The sequence below is a fragment of the Piliocolobus tephrosceles genome, chromosome 1, assembly GCF_002776525.5.
Source record: "Piliocolobus tephrosceles isolate RC106 chromosome 1, ASM277652v3, whole genome shotgun sequence".
NCBI classification, from domain to species: domain Eukaryota; kingdom Metazoa; phylum Chordata; class Mammalia; order Primates; family Cercopithecidae; genus Piliocolobus; species Piliocolobus tephrosceles.
In genome coordinates, this window is record NC_045434.1 from 152,993,606 (window position 1) to 153,017,819 (window position 24,214).

General features: G+C 36.6%; 1 long non-coding RNA gene across 1 annotated transcript in view; it reads right to left on the minus strand.

The window, feature by feature from the left end:
* Positions 1–286: 286 nt before the first annotated feature.
* The window catches only part of LOC111539709, a 120,938-nt gene continuing 97,010 nt past the window's right edge, over positions 287–24,214 (minus strand). The window contains exons 4-5 of the long non-coding RNA XR_002730753.1: positions 2,724–2,815; positions 287–504 (exon numbers count right to left, since the gene is read on the minus strand). This is a non-coding gene — a long non-coding RNA (uncharacterized LOC111539709). The remainder of the gene's footprint in view (positions 505–2,723; positions 2,816–24,214) is intronic.

Below are 24,214 nucleotides of genomic sequence, written 5' to 3' on the forward strand. Positions count from 1 at the left end.
CTCCTGGGACTTACTGACACAGTAATTAGCAATCAAGGTTACAAGGCCAAATCAAAGTTTCTAAATTCCTATTACAGACCTGATTTCAAACACACAAAGCAGCATAAAAATGTAAAAAAAAAAAAATTTGGGCTGCACAATTGGCTAATTATTTCCTGCTATTAACAAAAACTCAGTATCAAAATAATAGTGCCAGTTTGGAAAGCACAACAAGAAAGATAAATGGTGGTAATTGAAGTATCAAACCATTTAAGTTGAAAAACCAAAGGAAAATTACTTTGTGTCCTTAATTTCAATAACAATGCAACTTGATTTTTTTTATTCAAAATTGCATATACAATAATAGTTAAAGAATTCCTTTCCTTTGAGATGATGGCTATGATAACCACAGGCATTCTCAAAGGCATGGTAAGAATGACTTTCAAGTCTGTGATGTTCAGAGTGAATTTATCCAGTTTTTTTGAAACAATAATAAAAAGTATTGAAGACTGTGGGGCATGTACCCTATGAGGAGGAAAAATTCAATCTATTAGTATTTGATTTCAGTGTTATTTTCTATGACTATGTTTTGTTTTGTTATTTCTAACATATGTTTATTGTAGACTTGTCTTTAGTAAAATTAATTAGCTGGTATTTGTAAAGCTGTCTAAAGATGGGCTTTGTGGCCGGGCGCGGTGGCTCAAGCCTGTAATCCCAGCACTTTGGGAGGCCGAGACGGGCGGATCACGAGGTCAGGAGATTGAGACCATCCTGGCTAACCCGGTGAAACTCCGTCTCTACAAAAAAAAAATACAAAAAAACTAGCTGGGGGAGGTGGCAGGCTCCTGCAGTCCCAGCTACTCGGGAGGCTGAGGCAGGAGAATGCCATAAACCCGGGAGGCGAAGCTTGCAGTGAGCTGAGATCCGGCCACTGCACTCCAGCCTGGGTGACAGAGGTGACAGAGCAAGACTCCGTCTCAAAAAAAAAAAAAAAAAAAAAGATGGGCTTTGTATAATTACTAAGCACTTGTTTTATTACCAAGTTTCAATATTTTCTTTGTATGCTGGCTGCATATAAGTAACATTAATTTTTAAAACTGCAGTAGAAATCTGTCATTCTCCATAGCTGTGCAGAAAAAAATAAGGGTGCTGCAGAGATGTCTGAAGCAACACTTATAAGGAGTTAATTTCTAGCTTACACAATTATGTTCAGAATTGAGATACTTATCCAGAGCATTTTAAGGCCGTGCAAAAATCATGCCCTAGTCACTGAGTCAATGTTCTCAATATTAGCACACAGGTAAACTCAGATTTCAGAGAACAGCATTCAGGAAGAAATGCTGCACAGTGTTGAGAAGATACATAGTGTGATTGAGAACTGACCTAGGATATAGATAAACCACCAGAAAAATCTAAGGGGGCTAGTGTTTGCTAAGCTCTGTAACTTAGCTGTCAGGTTATAAATAAAACATGCCGTATATTGTTCCTAAATTCTGCTCTTCACACAGACATTTATTAGATTACTATTTACTAGCAATGCTGGCACAGAATGAGTTCATACCAAGTTGTCTACATTGGAAAAAATTCCGAATCTATGCCCTTTGGGTATTCCAACTACTTAAGTTCATTTGGAAGAAGATACAGAAAAATTCCTGAGACAAGGGCTCCATCTGGCATTACGCAATCCAGAAATCCTCCCCAAACTAATAAGTAGAAGTGGAACCAGTTAGGGTATCAAGATCACAGGTCCCATCCCAGAGGAGTCCACAGAAACAGCAAGCAAGTAGTCAAATTGCATGTCTTGAATATCTTCACTTTTATAAATAAGATCCCTTTTAAAAATAAATTATGATATTTCATAAGATTAATTTTATTAATAAAATAAGGTTTTATTCAGTAAAGTATCAGTTATTGATTATGTATTAATAGCAGGAATGGCAGAAGCCTGGCCTTTTATCACATTGCTAGCAGACTACCCTTTGAACCTAAAGTCCTGATAGTATCACCTAATCACATCTAGAGCTAAAATTTAAAAAACCGTCACACACCTACTATCACAATAACAGGAGTGAAGTATTTTAAAGCAAAATTTTAGGCATTATAGCAGGCATGCTGGGAAGCATATAGGATTTTGAACAAAGGTCCCCTTAGCAAACAGTTGCTAAGGTATTTGATGTTTCAAAAGTTATTTAACTTTTGTAGTCTCAATATATTCATCCATAAAGAAACGAAAGTAGTAATGCATATTGCATAAGATCGTAATGAGAATTAATTGAATTTTTTTAAAGTGCTTTATAAATGGTAAAGCCTTACTTTAGGTTTTATAAAGGTTAAATGATCCTTAAAGGCAGCTGGAAGTACAATTGCAGGCAGAGATGAGGGATTTTCTTAGTCTTATTTTATGCCAGGTATTTCGTTAGTTGCTTTATTGAGAAGATAAAAATACATAATCCTTATAATCTTTAATGTCAAAATAGAAAACCTCTAAGTTCCATATTCCTTAATTCAGTTCTATCTAATAAAAATTATGCTTATACCAGAGATCTTAATAAGGGATCTCATTAGCAAACATTAATGAAAAATTGGTGGAATATTGTGGACTCAGACACATTGCAGGAAGCAAAATTCTGGACTGCTCACTGATAAAGACAAAATTTAAGAATGTTTAGAAGGCATTTGACCTACAGTTATTATGAAAATACACTCTGTTTCTTGTTAGATTAAGATTTGTATCAGATTTATACCTGTTCTGTAGCTCCTCATCATAAAATATCTTGGCTGTTTTTGAAGAATTTCCTAGAAGGCATGTAGACTTCAAAAGCTGAAAAATCTCCTCCTATGGAAATTAACTATTAATTATAAGGTTAAACATTGTACTTGTTTTTTCATGGAAAAAGTCTATTACAATTAACAATTGTTTTCTGCCCTCCCTGGGGGAGGATTATAATTTTATAACCTACTGATGACAGAATAGACCAATGAAATGAGAATTAAAATGACCACGTTCCAGCTCAAACAGAAGCTTTTTGAGCAAGTATGTAGTTTCCCTTTGTTATGAATTTGTCAATGTTTTATATATGAATGTTTCACCAGTCTGAGGCCCAAAGAAAAGACAATATGGAGAAGAGCCATAAGCACCCTATGATGTCCCCACGGCATCAGTGAGAAAAATCTTTGCTTTTGTAGAACACCGAGATTTTAGAATTATTTGTCACTGTGGCCTATTCTGACCTGTCCTTCCCCATAATCTATAATTTCATTTGTATATAAAAGGTTTAAAATTCCATTGTCACTTTGTTAATCAGAAAGTATCATATTCTGTATCTGGCTTTCTTCCTTTAGGCCACATAGCAACTAAAACATTACACTGGAAAAGTAATATGATGATTTATTTTCTTCAACAGCAGCTCTACCTGGATCCAAATCAAATTAGAAGCTAGAAAAGTAGATTTCTTGTACCCTATATGAAAAAGGAGAAGAAATATCCCTGGCAGTAGGAAAGTACCAATACTTCCCAGGAAAATCCCAGGCATGCAGTAGTCACTCAATATATATTTGTGAAATAAGTGGATAAAATGTGACACCAATGAATTCAAGTAGCAGTGACATGAAAATTTTTTTCCCCCTACAATATTAGGCAGCTCTTGTAAAGTTATTGTGTGAGAAACAGCTCCCAAAGATAAATGATTTTTAAAAAAATAATGAATTTTCTTATTCATATGTCTGTGGATCAGAGTCTAACAGGGCTCTACTTCAAACTATAGGTCCAGTTTAGCTCTTCTCTGCATACTTCTCATTATGAAACAGAGACTATTCAGAGCATTCTCTCCTAATACCCAATAAGGGGAGCATAAGAGGGTAAACCAAATCATACAACTGTAGCTTCTGGCTGCAAACCAGTGCACATTCCATCGCCCAAAGCAAGGCACATCTCCCAGCTCAGTGTCAATCAAGAGACATATTCTCTATCTACTCTATCGCAAAGCACATGGCTAAGTGTCTGGCTATAAAGTTCTATTATAAGGAAAGTATAAAGAGTTAGGACAAAAATACTATCTAACACATCTATCCCAAATGACATATTTTTTTCATCGAAATTTAAAAGCAACAATAAACAGCAGAAATCTCCCCTATGGTATTAGTTACATCTGTTGAGAATTCTATAATCCATCCAATTGACTGGTATGACAAGCTAAGCCAGAAACCTTGAGACTAGTCCATTAAGAATTGCCTAAATTCAATAGTTGTAATCAGTTGAAATTTTGAAATTGACTAATACATGACATAGGAGTTTCTGTCGGGAATAAATAATCTTCTTAAAATACTTAATTCAAAACTCAAGAAATATTTGGGAACTTTTAAAATATATTTTGAACAAGGCTTTGAAATCATACATATGTATTATAATTTACACATTAGTGAATGTGTATGACTTATGACTTAATGGTTAATTCTGTGTGTCAACTTGGCTAAGCCATGGAATACGGATATCCAATCAAATGCCAGTCTAGACATTCTTCTGGAGGTACTTTGTAGGTAAGACTATCACTTAAGTCAATAGCTTTTGAGTAAAGCAGGTTACTTTCCATAATGTAAATGGACCTTATCCAATCTTTTGCAGGCCTCAAGAGAAAAAGACTGAGATCCTCAGAGGAAGGGGGAATTCTGCCTCCAGAGTGTCTTTGAACTCTAGCTGCAACATTACATCTTTCCTGGGTCTCAGCCTGAGAGCCTGCCCTGCAGATTTTATACATACCAGGCCCCCATAATCACATGAACCAATTCCTTAAAATGAGGAATTCCTAAAGTAAGCCTTTCTCTTTGTATATTCGCATATCTTATTCGTTCTATTCCTCTGGAGAGCCCTTAATAACCCAGTGGCCAACATTATTTATGAATGACAGAAAAATTATGAAATAGAAGTTAACTACAAATGTAACAAAGTTACAGAATGGTTAATGCCTATAAAAGATTTTTCATTTTAAACATAAAGAAGTATCTACTTTTAATTAATTGACAATCATAAAAAGTAGATGAAAAATGCAGACATAGCATAATCATCAATTCTACTTTCTTCATAAAATTCTTTGAATTATAGGAAAATATTTTAAATAGATTAAATATAGAATATCAGTGGAATAAAATTATAGAATATCACTAATAGAACAGAAAATTTGAGGACCACCTGAAAAGTGAAATAAAAATATAATAGACTGTGACTAGAAACAAAATAATGTCACAAATATGAGGAAAATTGGAATCTAAGTTCAAACAATTATAAATGATTCTCAAGACTCAGAGTCAGGTTGCTCAAAAAGCCAGAGCGGATCCCAGAGAAATCACTTAAAAACAACTATATACTTTTTAAAACTTAGCATTTCTTCTTTCTTCCTAGTGTGGGCATGGGACTCATAAAGAAGAGCAGAGCAGAGCTTCAGTCAACTTCAGATTCTGACATGAGTTACGGTGAAGGTGGAGGGTGGGGATAGGGTTGGAAAGCAAAGAAAAGTGACCCTGACAGAAAGAAAATAATCTAAAGTGCTTCAGAGCCAAGGCAAACCTTCTTATTCTGGCAATTGGTGGAAGTGTAGGGTAAGGTTCTCAGTCTTTCCATGACTATTTTCCCCAACACACGTTAAAGTGAAGCTTGCCTGTTGCTCTTCCCATGAAAATAGAAATGCCACAGCCAGCCCAAGCAGTTAGAAGAGAGGAATGTTGGTGATAGACAGACTTACATATCTGGAAATAAAATGCCTTTCATTGCCTTTATTAATCTACCTAGTCCTTCATTCCTAAATCAGATTGGCAGACAAGTGCCACTAGACTTTTTAAAGAAAAGCAATAGGCTGGGTGTGGTGGCTCTCACCTGTAATCCCAGCACTTTGGGAGGCCAAGGTGGATGGATTGCCTGAGGTCAAGAATTCGAGATCAGTCTGGCCTACATGGCAAAACCCCGTCTCTACTAAAAATACAAAAATTAGCTGAGCGTGGTGGTGCATACTAGTAGCCCCAGTTACTTGGGAGACTGAGGCAGGAGAATCACTTGAATCCAGGAGGTGGAGGTTGCAGTGAGCTGAGATCACACTACTGCACTCCAGCCTGGGTGACACAGCAAGACTCCATCTCAAACAAACAAACAAAAAGAATAAAAAGAAAAGCAATAAACTAAAATAGAATGATCAAGATAAATAAGAAGAGTTGATTTTGGAAAAAAAAAAAAAATTCAAGGAAAACAGAAATTTTCATAATAATTTAATTAACAGCTTCAGAAAAACTAAATATGATTAACAATTTTCATTGCAATTGCAATGATAAATATAAAGTGTCTGTACTATAGAATAAATTGCTAAAATAAAAAAGGCAACTAAAATTAGAAATAAAAATTAGAAGAAAGATTAAATAGAAAAAGGAAATGGCTAAATAACAAATTAATGATCTGAAAAATAAAATAAATCCTAGTAAGTCACAATTAATAAAGAGCAACACGACAACAAAATTTAAAGTGTAAATACATGAAGCTTCATAGAGAGCAATCCAAGATACCCATTTTCCATCTAAAGGGAGTTTCAAATGAAATAATTCAGATAATCAAAGAAAGGAAATAATAGAAAACCTTCCCACTGAGCTAAAAAGGACATCAAATATTATATTTAAATTGTCACTAGGTGCCAAATAACATGAATCTTAAAAAAAAAAAAAAAGACATATTCTGATTTACCTAAGAACTCAAGGAATAAAGAAAAAAAATCTAAAATCCACCCTTAACATAATCAAATTACAAAAACTTTTAAAGAGATTTGTGTTAGATTTCTCAGGGGTGCCTATATTCTAGAATGAATGGAGTAATATCTTCAATCTTTTGGAAAAAAAAAAAAAAACCTAGAAAATACTTTTGAAACAAGAATTCTGTACTGAGCCAACATTTTGGTCAAATAGATGAGCAAATTATTACATATTAAGACATAATTGAAGAATTTCTGCAGCAAAGTGAAATATAATCAAGAAAAATAATATGTGAAATTTAAGAGCGGATGCAAAGTGAAAAGCCCAATGAAAACAGTGAAGTTTTAATAAATTTTGATGTGTAATATCAATGATAATACATGAATCTAAAGTCCAAGATGATTATTACATAGAAAATTGTGCAGAGGCAGATGGAAGAGAAGTTCCCCATTAAGTAAAACTTTGCGAAGACTCTCAGATTGGATTTTGATCAGATAGAGAATACAAATATTAATTAACCCTAGACATTGTTGAAGAAAAGATTAAGCTTCAAAATCAAACGTAATTATTAGAAACCTAGAAATATAACGTATAATTTTTAAAAGTTGACTCAACAACATTTCAAAAACCTGAATTAAATAATAACCATAGAAAAATATGAAAAGATATCCTAGGATCTGTCTATACAAATATTAGGCTCAGAAATTTTACGAGCAATTTGTAGCAAACATTTAGGGTCAGATAAGGTTTCTTTTATAATATTTAAATCCCTGCCCCCAATTTCTTTGTGGTATTTAATTAACAACTTCTATGACAGTAAGAAATGAAACTATAAAGACCTAAGAGTAAATTAATGTGGAGTAAAGGGATTTCCAAGAGATTAAATGGTAGAATTCTAGAAATTGAGATCAGTGCAATATGGACATAAGGGAAAGGTAGAAGTTACAAATGATTCCCAGTTCTAATGATAATTGTTGGATGCCATTAACTTAGAAAACACAGGAAAGGAGTGTTTTGGGTAGATAGAGGTGAGATGTTAAATTCTAGTTAAATATGATAAATACTAGAATCAAGGAGTATGACATTTGAAGGCTCTGATCATTAACATCAAATCTCATATTACCAAGGCTATTGCTAAGTTACTCCATTTGTAACGCACAGCCCTCCTGAGTAAGAAGTCAGTTAATGTGGCAGCAATAACTTTCATGTTTATTTTCACTCCTGTGCCTAGCACAGAAGGAGCTATGGTTCAACAGAGACACTGATGTGTTACTGACTAACCTTAGGTTCTACAACTCACTGTCAGAATCATTTAATACTTGAATATTTTGTATGTACACGGCCTAATTGGTCATGTCTGTTCTTAGAAAAGTATTTACTTTTGCACATATACATTTTTACAGACAGATACATGCTACAAATAAATATATTCCAATACTCCACAACTGTTATAACTGAAAAAGAGACAAAATGCCAATATGTCTCAACATCAGTAACTTTTCAGAGTATATAAAAGATTGGAAAGTTTCTCAAGTAATATCACAAAACAAGCATAAGTATTAAAAACAAAAATGGACAGCAGAAATAATGTATTCTGCTCAAGAAGGGCTTCTTTCCAAGGAATACAAAGAGAGTTCTAAATTAAGAAAATTATATAAATATATATAATATATATAAATTATATATACATAATATATAAATTATATATATCACTGCATTCATGAATTTTAAAAACTAATAGATGAAAAAAATTGATGTAATTAAAAAATATATACTAGCAAATAGCAGCAGAAGAAAATTTTTTTTATTTGATAATATCTGTATATCAGAATCTCCCAGCAAAACTTAAGGGCAAATAGTTTTTAAAATTACATTGAACTCAGGAACAAATTATAGATGTTAACTCTTTAGTTCAGGCTACTATAACAAGAAAACAAGAGACTGGGTGGTTTAAACAAGAAATATTTCTTTTCTTACAATTCTGGAGGATTGGATATGCATGATCATATTTTTGTGAGGGCCCACTTCCTGGTTTCCTCAAATGGTAGAGAAAAAGAGAAAAAAAGAAGCTCTCCTGTGTCTCTTCTTATAAGGACACTAATCTCATTCCCGAGAGCTTCAATCTCATGACCTAATTACCCCCCAAAGGCCCCACTTCCAAATATCATTTCATGAGGAATCAGGCTTCAACTTACAAATTTTGGGGGGAACATAAACATTTAGTTTTCTAGTATCAATTATCACTGTCATTTATTATCTTTCTGGATATCCCAGACATTGAAGTAAATCAGAAAAAATAAATGAAAAGCACATATATTTGAGAAGACTAAATAAAGTATAATGATTTACAAATGATATGTGTCTCTAAAAAAAAAGAATCTGGGAGAACTCACTTGAAAATTTCTCAACATTAGTAACTGGCTTTTGTTATCATTTCTGGATATAAAAGATCCATACAAAAAATTATACAAACGATTAATGCAAGAAACCCCCACTACTTTAATTATACAACAGAAATAAACAATAAGAAAAAGTAAAGGGAAAATATCACTTGAATTAGCAACAAAAATATAAAATGTCTAGTAATGTACCTAGCATATTTAATACACCAAAGAACATAAAAGAAGACTAAAGTAAAGAGACATACAAAATTCATGAATGGAAAAAGTAAATATCATGCCACATCTATAAATGTTCCTATGTTAATAAACAACTTCGCTGTTGTCCCAAACATGATACTAACCCAATGTTTAGTCAACTCTGACAAGCTAATTCTACAATTTATAAAAAAAAGAAAGGAAATGGAAAAGAAAGAAAGAAAAGAAACGTAAATAAAACTAGTAAATACATTTTTGGAAAAGAGAATACACGAAACTTTTTAAAATCTGTATGTACCCTTTCATGTGACAAGGAGATCCATATTTATGTGTTCCTGGAATTATCTAAGCTATAATGTTTGAGAGCACAGTTCCCACACAAAATCATCCTCACTTTTGACATCAATTACAAGTTTACAAATGTTTCCACAACCACCCTTAAGTTTGATACTTAGCTTAAAGGACTCACAGAATTTATTGAAAGTAATTGTTATATACACAATACAATCTATTACAGAAAAAGAATACAGATTACAGTCAGCTAAGGGGAAGAGACACATAGGCTAGAACCCGGGAAGGATCCAAAAAGGGAGCTTTCAATTGTCTTCTTTCTGTGGTGTCATAGATGGCACTGCCTCCTCCTGGTCACCTTATATGACAATATACACAGAGTATTGTCAACCAAGGAACCTCACCCAAGTCTTGGTGTCCAGAGTTTTTATTGGAGCTCAATCACATACTACCTGCATGACTCACCTTAAATCTCAAACCCTTCCTGGAAATTTGGCTGATACCTTTGGTCATCAGTTCCTCTGGAGTTTGGACTTTATGTCACAGCCCAAAGTCCCCATCACAAATCACATTGTTAGACTGTCCAGTGGCCAAAGCCCCCAAAGGCAAACAAAGACACTCCTATTAGTCATGACATTGTAGGGCCTAGAGATCTTTTACCAAAAGCCAAAGGTGAAGTTCAGACTCCTCCTTGGTAAGGATAATTTTTCACTATACAATGTAAAAGTGTGTAGCAGTTTATCCAAATAAAGAATGATGTACTAATGTTCATATAAAAGCATAGACAAAACTTCTGGGAAAATATATAGCAAACAGTAAACTGTAATATAATCAAAGCTATGAAGATGCAGAGGAATATCAGAGGCAAGGAATGTAAGGAGACACTCATTTTCTGCTCTTTGTTCTTTTAAAATATTCAGGTATTTTCTAACAGTAAGAATCAGGGGAAAAGGCAGAATGGGAAGCACCAGGATTCTCTCTCCCCACCTAGACAACAATTGCACTGGTAAAATCTTTCAGATACAACAATTTGGGAACTCTGGAGAGTACTGAAGACTTGCAACTTCCAGGGGAAGGACTACATAGTAAATTGTGGTTAATTGTGGTCATTTTTAGCTCTTAACATAGCAGTAGCTATACATCCCCCTCTAGAATATATTAAGAGACTAATACATTTTAAATATGGCAATTATTAGTATAAAAGTTAATGTTGTTGTAACAACAGTTTGTAAATGCACATTTTGCTTTCTACATAATTTAAAAGACAAATGCATTTTGAAAAATTATGAGTTTATGTTTTTGAACACACAATGTATAAAGATATAATTTTGTGACATCAAAAACTGAAAGAAGTGGGGAGAATGATGTAAAGGAGCAATTTTTACATGGTATTATAGTTAAGCTGGTATAAATCCAAATTAGAATGTTATAACTTTAGGATGTTAAATGTAATCCCCATGGTAACCACAAAGAAAATAGCTGTAGAATATATACAAAAGGAAATGAGAAAGGAGCTTAAATATTTCACTACAAAAAATCAACTAAGCACAAAAGAAGACAGTAATATAAGAAATAAAGGACAAAACAGCCATAAGGCATATAGAAAAAAAAAAAAAATAGCAAAATGACAGAAGAAAGTTCCTCCTTTTCAGTCAGTCTTAAAAAGAATGGAATTTCTCACATATGCTACATGGATGAAACTTGAGGTTATTTTGCTAAGTAAAATAAGCCAGTCAAAAAAAAAAAAAAAAAAAAACGGGTAAATGCTATATGATTTCACTTATATAAGGTCCTTAGAGTAGTCAAAATCATAAAGACACAAAGTATAATACTGGTTGCCAGGGCCTGGGGGAGGGAGGAATGGGGAGTTAGTCTTTAATGGGTATAGAGTTTCATTATTGCAAGATCTGGAAATGGAAGATGGTGATGGTTGCACAATATGACATGCTTAATGCCACTGAAATGCAAACTTAAAGCTGCTTAAAATGGTAAGTTATATTTTATATCTATTTTATTGCAATAAAAAATTGGAAAAAATATTAGTTAATATTTATCTTATGCGATCTGTCTTAGTGCATTTGGACTGCTATAATGTGATACCTTAGACTAGCTAATATATAAACAACAAAAATTCACTGTTGACAGTTCCAGAGACTGGGAAGTTCAAGATCAAGTTGCCAGCAGATTTGGTGTCTTGTGAGGGTTTGCTGTCTGCATCACAGATGATGCTTTCTTGCTGTGCCCTCATATGACAGAAAGGCACCAGGGAGCTCTGTTGAGCCTCTGTTATAAGGGCACTAATCGCTTTCCTGAGGGCTCCACTGTCACTACTTAGTCATTTTCCAAACACTCCATCTCTTATTACCATGATATGAGAGGTTAGATTTCAATATATAAATTTTAGGGAGGCACATATGTTCAGACCATAGCATGATTTAAATAACAATTTAATGAAATCAGTTTCTCCCCACTTCCACTAAATAATGTGAACAATTATCTAAACAATATTAGGTTTAAAGGGAGCCAAATTATTAGGTTGCCAGAAGTACTCTTGGAGCTCAGAAACCAATACCTCAAAATATGATATTTTGACATGCTGGACTGAAGAAGGCTTCAAGTCCCTCTGACACTCCCCTCTGCCTCTCCAACACACATATCTCTCCCAAAGCATAGGATAAAAGGATAAAATATAGGATAAAAAGGAGAAAGAAAGGTCAAAGTTGTTTTCTGAATTTTCTCTATGACCAATGGGAACAACTGTTTTTCTCCCCTCCCTGTTGTCTAATTACCTATTGCAGAAAAGCAGACCAAGAACGTAACCACATCTAAGCACACATGAGATCATGGCTGTCTCTCAGACTCATTCAAATTCCAAAGAGATCTACTTACCAGTTAATCTCTGTTCCCTGTCCATTCATTCTCCCTAGCAATCTTTATTGTCTCTCAATAAAGATTGAGAGAATCTTTATTGAGAATCCCTCTTCTCCCACCTCCCAGAACCTGTTTTGCCAAGATGGGAAATAAGCTTCTGAATCTCAGTGGGTGGTTGGCTCTTCATTCTGAAGTCTCCCTCATAAACACATAAAATAAATTTATATGCCTTTTTTTCCTATTAATCTGCCTCACATCAGTAATCTTTGAGCTTCCAGGGTGTCAAGGGCCTTGGCTCTGCATAGTACCATGCAATAATTGGCCATGATGGGCTCTCCTATTTACTTTTGAGGAAGTGGAATTTAAAATGAGCTGACTGTAACTCTCTGACTCTAAGGACATTTTTAGTGTATGTGAGACATTTTCCCCCCATTTCTTTCTCTTAATCATGATTCACAGTCAAATGTCACTCAAGAAGGGCAGAGATAGGCAGAGATCACACACTAGCTCACCCTCAAGGTCTTTTTATGAGCTACTCTTCCTAACTACATTCTTTTAAGTCAATGCTTCTCAAACTTTCACCCTTGCTCTGCTTCTCTTACCAGGCTGCAAAGCCACAGAGGGTGAACTCATCTACCTTGAGATCATCTTTTGTAATTCACGGTGACTCAAATTATATTCCTTGGCACCAGCTCCCCGATTTCAACTTCTGTGTTCTATCTTTTTAATCTCTGTCTAGTCTCTTTGCTCTGAATTATTTCTACAGTCGTTCTTGGTTTAAGTTATTTTATTCCTTAATGTCTTAATTGTTAATTGAGGGACTAGGATAGTAACATAAATAAGTGAAGCAGACAGCTGTAAGAAAATCAGGAGTAGTGAGGACTACAAGAAGCAATAATTCTTGACCCTTTTAAAAGCATTCACAAGCAAAGTTTTGTTTGTTATTTATATATCTTGTTTTGCATCATGGTGACTAAATACATCTGTAGCTGTATTAGTCAAAATTCTCCAGAAAAACAGAACCAATAGAATATATATACATATGAGATTTATAATTAGGTATTGGATCACATGATTATTGAGGCTGAGAAGCCCCACACTCTGCCATCTGCAAGCTGGAGACCCAGGAAACTGGTGGTGTAGATCCCAGTCTAAGTCTGAATGCCCAAGAACAAGGAGAACCGAGGGCAAGTGAAGGTCAAAGTACCAGTTTAAGCAGCCAGTCAAAAAGCAAATTCAGCCTTCCTTCATCTTCTTGTTCTATTCAGGCTCTTAATGGATTGGATAGTACCGACCCACATTTAAAGACTCATCTACTTAGCCTACTAATTCAAATGCTAATCTATTCTAGAAACATCCCCATAGACACACCCAGAAATAATGTTTAGCCAGATATCTCATCATTCTGTGGGCCTGTTGCAGGGGAGCCCCAGATCACCTCTGTATTAGTCTGTTTTTACACTGCTGATAAAGACATACCCAAAGACATACTGGGAAGAAAAAGAGGTTTAATTGGAATTACAGTTCCACATGGCTGGGTGAAGGCCTCAGAATCATGAAAGGAGGTGAAAGGCACTTCTTGTGTGGTGGTGGTAAGAGAAAATGAGAGAGATGCAAAGCCTGATAAAACCATCAGATCTCATGAGACTTATTCACTACCATGAGAACAGTATGGGGGAAACCACCCCCATGATTCAAATTATCTCCCACTGGTCCCTCCCACAACACATGGGAATAATGGGAGTACAATTCAAGATGAGATTTAGGTGGGGACACAGAGTCAAACCATATCATTCTTCCACTACCCATTCCAAATCTCATGTCCTTACATTTCAAAACCAATCATGCCTTCCCAACAGTCTCTCAAAGCCTTAACTCATTTCATCATTAACTCAAAAGTTCACAGTCCAAAGTCTCATCTGAGACAAGGCAAGTCTCTTCTGCCTATGAGCCTGTAAAATCAAAAGCAAGTTAGTTACTTTCTAGATACAATGGGGGTACAGGCATTGGGTAAATACAGCCATTCCAAATGGGAGAAATTGGCCAAAACAAAGGTGTTACAGGTCCCATGCAAGTCCAAAATCCAGGGGGACAGTCAAATCTTAAGCTCCAAAATGATCTCCTCTGACACCATGTCTCATATTCAGGTAATGTTAATGCAAGAAGTGGGCTCCCACTGCCTTGGAAAGTTCCACCTCTGTGGCTTTGCAGAATATAGCCCTTTTTCTGGCTGCTTTCATGGGCTGGCATTGAGTATCTATGGCTTTTCCAGGCACATGGTGCAAGCTCTTGGTGGATCCACTATTCTGGAGTCTGGAAGATGGTGGCCCTCTTCTCAGAGCTCCATTAGGCAGTGCACCAGTAGAGATTCTGTGTGGGGGCTCCAATCCCAGATTTTCCTTCCTGCCCTAGCAGAGGCTCTCCATGAGACCCAAACCCCTGTAGCAAACTTCTTCCTGGACATCCAGGCGATTCCATACATCATTTGAAATCTAGGGGGAGGTTCCCAAACTTCAGTTCTTGACTTCTGTGCATTCACAGTCTCAACACCACATGAAAGCTGCCAAGGCTTGGGACTTGCGTCCTGTGAAGCCATGGCCCGAGCTCTACCTAGGTCTCTTTCAGCCACAGTTGGAGTGACTGGAATGCAGGGCACCAAGTCCCTAGGCTGCACACAGCAAGGGGACCCTCGGCTCTGCCCACGAAACCACTTTTTCCTCCTGGGCCTCCAGGCCTGTGATGGAGGGGCTGCCATGAAGACCTCTGACATGCCCTGGAGACATTTTCCCCACTGTCTTGGGGATTAACATTCGACTCCTCGTTACTTATGCAAGTTTATCCAGATTGCTTGAATTTCTCCTCAGAAAATGGGATTTTCTTTTCTATCACATTGTCAGTCTACAAATTTTCCAATGATCTGTTTCCCTTTTAAAACTGAATGCCTTTACCAGCACCCAAGTCACTTTCTGAATGCTTTGCTGCTTAGAAATTTCTTCCACCAGATTCCCTAAATCATCTCTCTCAAGTTCAAAGTTTCACAAATTTCTAAGGCAGAGGCAATATGCCACTAGTCTGTTTGCTAAAACATAACAAGAGTCACCTTTACTCCAGTTCCCAAAAAGATCCTCATCTCCATCTGAGACCACTTCATCCTGGATTTCATTGCTCATGTCATTATCAGCATTTTGGTCAAAGCCATTCAACAAGTATCTCAGAGGTTCCAAATGTTCACACATTTTCCTGTCTTCCGAGTCCTCCAGACTGTTCCAACCGCTGCCTGTTACCAAGTTTCAAAGTCGCTTCCACATTTTCAGGTATCAGCAACGCACCACTCTATTGGTACCAATTTACTGTATTAGTTTGTTTTCACATTGCTGATAAAGACATACTGAAAACTGTGAAGTAAAAGAGGTTTAATTGGACTTGAGTTGCATATGACTGGAGAAGCCTCAGAACCATGGTGGGAGGCAAAATGCACTTCATACATGGCAGTGTCAAGAGAAAAGATTTAAAAATGGAAACACCTGAGAAAACCATCAGCTCTTGTGAGACTTATTTACTACCACGAGAAGAGTAGAGGGGAAACTGCCCAAATGATTCAAATTATCTCTCACTGTGCCCCTTCCACAACACATGGGAATTATGGGAGTACAATTCAAGATGAGATTTGGGTGGGGACACAAAGCCAAACCATATCAACCTTCAACTCCTCTTTGACTTTGAATGGGCTCTTCAGCTGCATCTAGAAATCAAACGGACACCAGGCAGATTAACAGGAGAAAAGAATACAAATTTTATTCGTTTTACACATACATGAGGATCTTCACAAGACAGTGAAGTCTTAAAAAAGTAGCCAAAGCAAAATGCTTCTATATTTTTTAGACAAAAAATAATAAATTTAGAAGAAATGATAGGACAAAAAAAATCTGGCTAAGAGCAGTAAATTTTTAGGGAAGTCACTAGAAGATATAGGAGGTGGGGTGTAAAACTAATGGAAGATAAGGGTTACTTCAGTAAGCATACTTATTCAGGTCCATTGCAGCCCCCAATTCTCAGTCTCTGGTGATAGGGCTATTTTCTCACCCTGGTACAGGGAGGCTACCCCTTTCAGATAAATTTTTATGGTTTGCTGCATGCAGGAATAGACAGGTGGGTTAGCCATTTGTGAAACTACAATTTCTCCAATGTTTTCAACTAGAAATAGTCAGAATACAATCTGGTATATTTGGGAATGTCACATCTTTCACTCCACAGTAAGTTGACACATAAAATTATTCATAACAAATATATCCCTTGGTCTCTGCTGCTGGTACATAGGGCACTCAGCAGCAGCCACAGTCAGGCTTACTTTGGTGAGTAGAAGACCATGTTGCTGAGCCCATATATAACCTCTGTTCTTGCCACCATGGCCACTTTGTCCATGAGCCCATTAGGCAATGGCAGGAGTGAGTGGAGAAAGAAGTGGACTGGTATTCACTGAATGTGCCTTCCTAACAACTTCATTTTTAAAATTGTCCTCTTTTTAGGTCACACTGTGGTAAGCATTAATTTGACACACAAATATCTTCATTTTTTGTGGGTTTTTTGTTTTGTTTTTTTTGTTTTTTGTTTTTTGCCTATTTAGAGAGTTCTATCTGCATACCTTTCGCAAAATTTCCTTGTCATCAATTTGCCAATCATCTTCCAAGTCCCTGACAATCCAGCCATTGGCCTCACCCCTGGCCATTTCTCCTTCTAAGTAAAGTGAAATCTGATGCACTACTTGGAGTTTTTCCTACTGAAAAGATTAAAATTTATCAACACAGCATCCAAATTCCCTACTGGTTTGTGAATTCTATGTACACGGTCTCTGTGACTTAATTCTTGTTCTTTCTGAGTCTTCTATTTGGCTGCTGAAATTACATGTCTTAAGATGTAAATCTAATGACATAATTCCTCTACTCAAAATTTTTCCAAAGATTTAACTCTAGGTTGAAATCAAAACACTTTACCATGACATCCAATACTTTAATTATCTGACTTCTGATAGTTTTCAGCTGTATCACTTACCACTCTCATATTACACTGTGACCCAGTTATTCTGAATTTTTTTTCATCATTTAGTGTCCTGTCCTTTATGTTGCATCTGTGACCTTTCATGACTTTTTTAAGGTTGTCTTTGACTTCTCCACTTTGAGTTAAGCCTCTTTAAGCCTCTTTATTGTTTTCTCAATGCCACTGGCCTGCTTCCCTTAAATAAATTCTCACAGATTGCATTGCAATCGTATATGTTTGCTTTTCTCTTTCACCGAAGTGTGTGCTCTTTGTGGGTGGACTTGATGCGCTTATGTCTGTAGAAATGGTATTTGGAACTTAAGAGAGAGAAATTGATGTTTTTTTTTTTTTTCTTCTAACTTCCAAGTGAACTACTAGTTTCAATATCCCATATCAATTGATAACACAGAGTTCAGCAACAGACCATACTCAATTCCTTCCTCTGCCATATATTATCTATATGACATTAGATAGTTTACATAACCTCAGTAAGCCTCAGTTTTCCCACAGTATCTACCTGACGTAATAACTATAATAATTTAAGCAATATAATTCATTTGTACCAAGCCTAATACTTTGAAGCTGTTTAATAAATGCTAGGTGATGGTCATGGTAATAGTAGTAGTAGAAATGCAAGCAATGTCAGTAAAACTTGAGAAGAAAAAAAAGCTAAATTGTAATTCAAGTGTACCGTATGTACAGTAACAAGGGCCTTTGAATGTTCTAACTTCTATACTAACAATCGAACCACTCTAAGTGAAAATGGGAAAAAAATCAGATCATACAGTAAAGAATACTATCTTTTACTCTAGCAGCTCTCAGTAAACACATGCAAATCTTTTCTTGCCTCAAACTGAACTCATTGCATCACCCTTCTCTAATTCTCCCTAACCCCATCTTGAATTTTCTATCTACTGAAAAGCACCACCACCCATACTCCCAGCCAATCAAGTAACTTTGGAGGTCCTCTTTATTCCTTCCCATTCTCAGCTCCTTTAGCCAACTAATCATCAAACTCTGTTGCTTCTATAATGCAATGGTTATCATACTAGTCTCACTGCATCGTGTCTCGCCAACTCTAATTAATTTTCTAAACAGCTGCCAGAATAATCTGAACATTTCTATTCCCTTCAGCGCTTCCTATTCAGCAAACTCCTTCCTATTGCCCAAAAGAGATTCATAAGACTCACAAAACTCTATTCTGGCCTAATGCTCCACCATCATCCCTCACCACTTCTACCTTTAGTAGAAGTGCTCTGTCTGGTGATAATCTGTTCCATTATTTCAATTTATCTTGCTCTTTCTTGGAATTATGTCTTCACCCAATCCATTTCCTTATCTAAAATAGGCTCCCAAAGTCTTCTTACCCTGGTCATCTATCATTATTCAGTTTTCACCGTATGTGTGATTGATTTCCTCCAAAAAGTCTTAGCTGACATGCATTATCCTCATACACACACTCCAATTAACTGAGTGTCTCCTATGGCTCGTTTAACACAGCATTTGACCTATTTCACTGTATTACAAATACCTCTTTTCTTGTCCTTCTTTCCCACTGCATTACGCTATAAGCTTTGTGAGAGCAGAAAACAGAGGTGTCTTACTTATCTCAATCCCACTGCACATAGTAGGAATTGCAGTATTTATACATGATAAAATAAATGAGTGAATGAGGAAAATTTTAAGCCTATTTTGAAGCCATCTGAGTGAAACTGATGGGTCTCAAATTCTTTCTTCTGTAGCCCAGCTTCCGAGGTGACCCTAGAAAAATGGCTGCATTTCTGAGTTTTCATAGCTGTCTGTAGCCACTCTGTTCAAAGTTTAGCATTTCTGTGAAGTTCTGTGGTGTGACGTATAGCAACTCTCTTCTGCTCAGCAGTAAGAAACTTTTTCACTTTATTTGTGAGACTAGACACACTCATTCTTTCATTGAAAATGTATTCTTCAACTGATTGATTTTATTTTTCATAAACATTACTTTTAAACACTCTATTTATCTGATTCTTCCTTTCTGCTCTCTGTGTTTAGAATGCCACTGGGTTTTATTACCATTACAATTGGTAAAACCTGCCAGCTATGCTGACTGGGTCAAGATCTTATTTTGCTTATTCAAACTTTTCTTTTTAACTTAATAAACAAACAAAAACTACATTTCTAGACATCAGTGATTTGTTGTATTTGAAATGATACTGTCTATTATATACAACCTTCATTCTTTGAAGAAAACGCTGGATAATCCTTGCCTCTGTCTATTATTATTTCTAATGAGAGGAATGCTTAGGTTTCATTGGTGCAATTCAAATGCTTTCCAGAAAGTTTTGGCATCACCTACTTGTGAAGATAAATAAAAGAGCAATTTGGCATAATGGATACAACATGGGCTTTGGAAATCTGATGGCAGTGAATGAAGTTGGAGTCATGGCTTCATTAATTCCTAGCTGTGCAAACTTTGGCATTTGAATAAACACTCTCAGACTCACTTTTCTCATTTGTTTTTTAAGAAGTTTACAACAATGCTTATAACAAGGTTGAGTGTTAATTGAGTAGTCGACATTAAGTGTTATATACATTATCATAGTTTATATATGTGCATTTCTGTTTTACAATGAAGCAACATCTGCAGCAGAGTATATAAAAACATTATACTGTTTCATAATCCCAACCTGAATGATGCATGCTGATCCTGGCAATCTTGACAAATAGCCCTTTGAGAGGAGCTAACCTGGGAGCTACCTTTCCAGTTAGGGAGTCAGCATGATCTGATGTTTTTCCCATTTTCACTTAGGGTGGTTCGATTGTTAGTATAGAAGTTAGAACATTCGAAGGCCCTTGTTACTGTACATACACATCACAACTCTTTTTTTTTTTTTTTTTTTTTTTTTTTGAGACGGAGTCTCGCTCTGTCGCCTGGGCTGGAGTGCAGTGGCCAGATCTCAGCTCACTGCAAGCTCCGCCTCCCAGGTTTACGCCATTCTCCTGCCTCAGCCTCCCGAGTAGCTGGGACTACAGGCGCCCGCCACCTGGCCCGGCTAGCTTTTTGTATTTTTTAGTAGAGACGGGGTTTCACCGTGTTAGCCAGGATGGTCTCCACATCACAACTCTTGATCTACAGCTTTCAAGATTTTATGATGTCAGGCGATATGGATTATTGCAACTTTTTCTGAACTTTATTCTTGAGCTTTAAAATGGCATATTCACCCAATGTGACCCCATCTCTAATGAAATTTGCTTGAATGTTGAATATAAAAGCAAACTGTGGATAGAATCCTGCTCAGCTTGAGCTCAATGTTTGAAATAGGCTAAAGATTTTCTAGAATTGGTACTTCTTCTCACCTACTGACTCAAATGGAAAGCAGTCTCTACCTAAGTACTATGTCCAAGATTAATACTGAAAAGATGCTTCTTTAATTTTGTAAACATTAATGAAGTGGCTTCTCTGAATAGATTTCTTATTTGAATGACTAAAGATTACAGATTTTACTCAGCTAAAGAGTTGCTGGTGGAAGAAAGATGTTTTCTAGCTATCTCTAGGTGCTTGAGAAACCATCTAAAACTTAGGTGGCTGTGGGAGACTTGCTCTAAGGTGACCACCCATGAGTCATGCTCTTGCATAAGTGGAATCTGTGCAAATGCCCTTAAGTTCAAGTGGAATCTGTGGCTTACTTCTAACCATCAGAATATGACAAAGGTGATGAGATGTCTCTAGAGTGATTAGATTATGTTGTGTGGTGAAGGGGATGGCATGTCATCTTTGATCATGCTGTATTACACAAGACCCTGTCTCAGCTGATTGGAGCAAGGAGCAAACACCATGTTGTGAATGGCCTATGGAGAAGGCCATGAGGCAGGATCTGCTAATGGCCTCTAGGACCTGAGAGAGGTCTTTTGCTGACAGCCAGAAAGAAGACAGGCCATGAAGTATATAGCTGCAAGGAAATGGATTCTGCCAACAACCTGTATGAGCCTGGAAGTGGATTCTTCTCTAGACAACACTTAGATGAGATGGCAGGGTTTTTTTTTGTTTTTGTTTTTGTTTTGTTTGTTGTTTGTTTTTGAGACAGAGTCTTGCTCTATTGTCCAGGTTGGAGTGCAGTGGCATGATCTCGACTCACTGCAAGCTCTGCCTCCCAGGTTCACACCATTCTCCTGCCTCAGCCTCCTGAGTAGCTGGGACTACAGGTGACCACTACCACACCCAGCTAATTTTTTTTTTTTTGTATTTTTAGTAGAGACAGGGTCTCACCGTGTTAGCCAGAATGGTCTTGATCTCCTGACCTCGTGATCCGTCTGCCTCCGCCTCCCAAAGTGCTGAGATTACAGGTGCGAGCCACCGTGTCCAGCCAGAGATGGCAGTTTTGTGTAACATCTTAATTACAATCTTGTGAGACTCTGAACAGAGGACCCAGTTAGGTTAAGACCTGACTTTTAACCAGGGAACCTCTAAGATAATAAATGTGTGTTGTTTTATGCTACTAAATTTGTGGTAATTTCTTATATACCATCAGAAAAATAATACAGTGGCTGAAGCAAAAATGATTTATTATTTCTGATGCTTCTTTGGGTTGACTTGGTCTCATGTGGGGTCAGCTGGAATAATCACATGGTTACCTTCAGCTGGGAGCTCAGAGGAAATGTCTAAGATAGTATCACATCCCACCCACACCACCCACCAAAACAGGAAAACTGAACTCTTACATGATGGTTCAGAACTCCAAAAGAGAGAAAAAGTGGAAGTTGTCAATTCTCATAAGGCTTAGACTCAGTACTCCCAGACCTTCCTTCTCCCTTATTTAATTAGTCTAAGAAGAGTACACGGCATCTTAGGTTCAAGAGTAGAGAAAATAGACTCCACCTCTTAGTGCTGGAGCATCATGAGCATATTTGGATGGAATTAATTGTTAATGCAATGTTTTCGGGTACTTTACCACAATAAACTGTCTGGCTTTAACAATTCACATCTATCCCACGTGCAAAAGGCACTCACTCCCACTCAAGACACAAAAGTCTTATCTAATTATGGAATTGAGTTTGAAGCTTAGTATCATGTGATCTACGTTCATATCAGATAAATCTCTTCCCATGTGGATCTTGTCAATTGGAGACTTGTAATCCAAAGAATACAAATGTATGTATACAATGGCAAGGCATATGTTCCCAGAGCATGCTACTCTGGGGCAGAAAATATTCCTTGATTCTAGTCTGTTTCCTGGAAGTGGTTCTCCATGACTCTAAGTTCCATCCTCAACCTTTGGCTCTGTCCTCAGAATGATCCTTCCTTTTGATAAGGAATGTCCTATACTTATAGCTGAGTAACTTTCTCGTCCTTCATCCTGCCCATAGAAAGCTGGGATTTTAAATACCTCTTTTCATTTTAAACTTTCTTTGTTCCTTTTCTTTGTTCCAATGTAATTCAACTACCTTAAAAAACACTGAGTTTTCAAGACATCAAATTGTAATTACTACATTAGAAAAACGGCACAATCGCAAATCTCTTTAAGGCAGGCCTCTCTCCACTTTAAGTTGAGATTCAGGATGCCCCAAGGTAATATCTTTAAAAGCCCTAGAAGGCTTTTGTCTGGTTGCATTTTCTACCAAGCACTACCCTTCAATCCTTCAGTTTTTAACATTCTATACCATTAATTTGTTCTTAACGCTGAGGCCACACATTATTGTCAGAGCCTCAGTTTGATCTTTTCTCTGAAGCTACTTCTTACTTTGGAAGCCTTTTGTTCATTTGAAAAATTAAGAATGAGAAATAGTGTTCTTTTCCATTCCAGCAATACCTGGGTTGAAAACATTTCTTCTCAATTCTGCTTGAAAATTGAAAATTTTCTTCTTTAGTTCATCTGTCTTTTGCATTACTTTCTCATAGGTAGCTTAAAATTTCAAAAATTTGCCTAGAAACTTACCCAGCCAGATCCAGAGTTCTTTAGATACTTTTATCTGTCTTCCAAGTAACTTTAGGCAACAATCTCACAAATTTTTCTGCCAATACATGACATGATCTACCCTTTCTTCACTTTTCCATAGCAATTTCTCCAGTGTCCATTTTCCTCCATTAACAATCACTTCACTTACCATTCAGGTCTCTGCCAGCTACCCAGTCACATGCCAAGCAAGGGCTTATATTTTATGTTGCAAACTCTACCCAAGTTTATCCTTTAGATCCTGAGGATCTTTATTCATAGCTGGGCTTGACTGAAGTGACAGAATCCTGGACTTGGAGCTGGTTCCATGATGGGATGTCACTTTTGGAGGAGATATGAATGCATTTTCAGGTGAAGGGAGATGTGAATTTTTGTGGCCGAGTACAGAGATAGATGGTCTCTAAATATGGCTGTCAACACTTCTTTCCATCCTTGTCCATGTCTGCCACTCTCTCCATCAAGAAATGGAGTCTATTTCCTCTCTGCTTGAGATTGGCCTAGTCTCCTCACTTCCTTTAAATGCAGCTAGGCTACCATTCTGGATCTAAGTGTTAGGAAGGCTGCATGTTCTGCTTTCTATCTTTTGGAACCGAGTCAAAAGACTAATGTATGTCAACAGGCTATTTGTACAAGCACCCTAGAGGACAAGATGACATTTTGGTCACTTCAGCCCCAGCTGACTTTCCAGTCAAATGTATTCTTGCAGCCACATGGAAAAACTACCCAAACTACTCCAATCAATGCATAGAACTATGAGAAATAATAAATAATGTTTTGTATCACTAAGTTTTA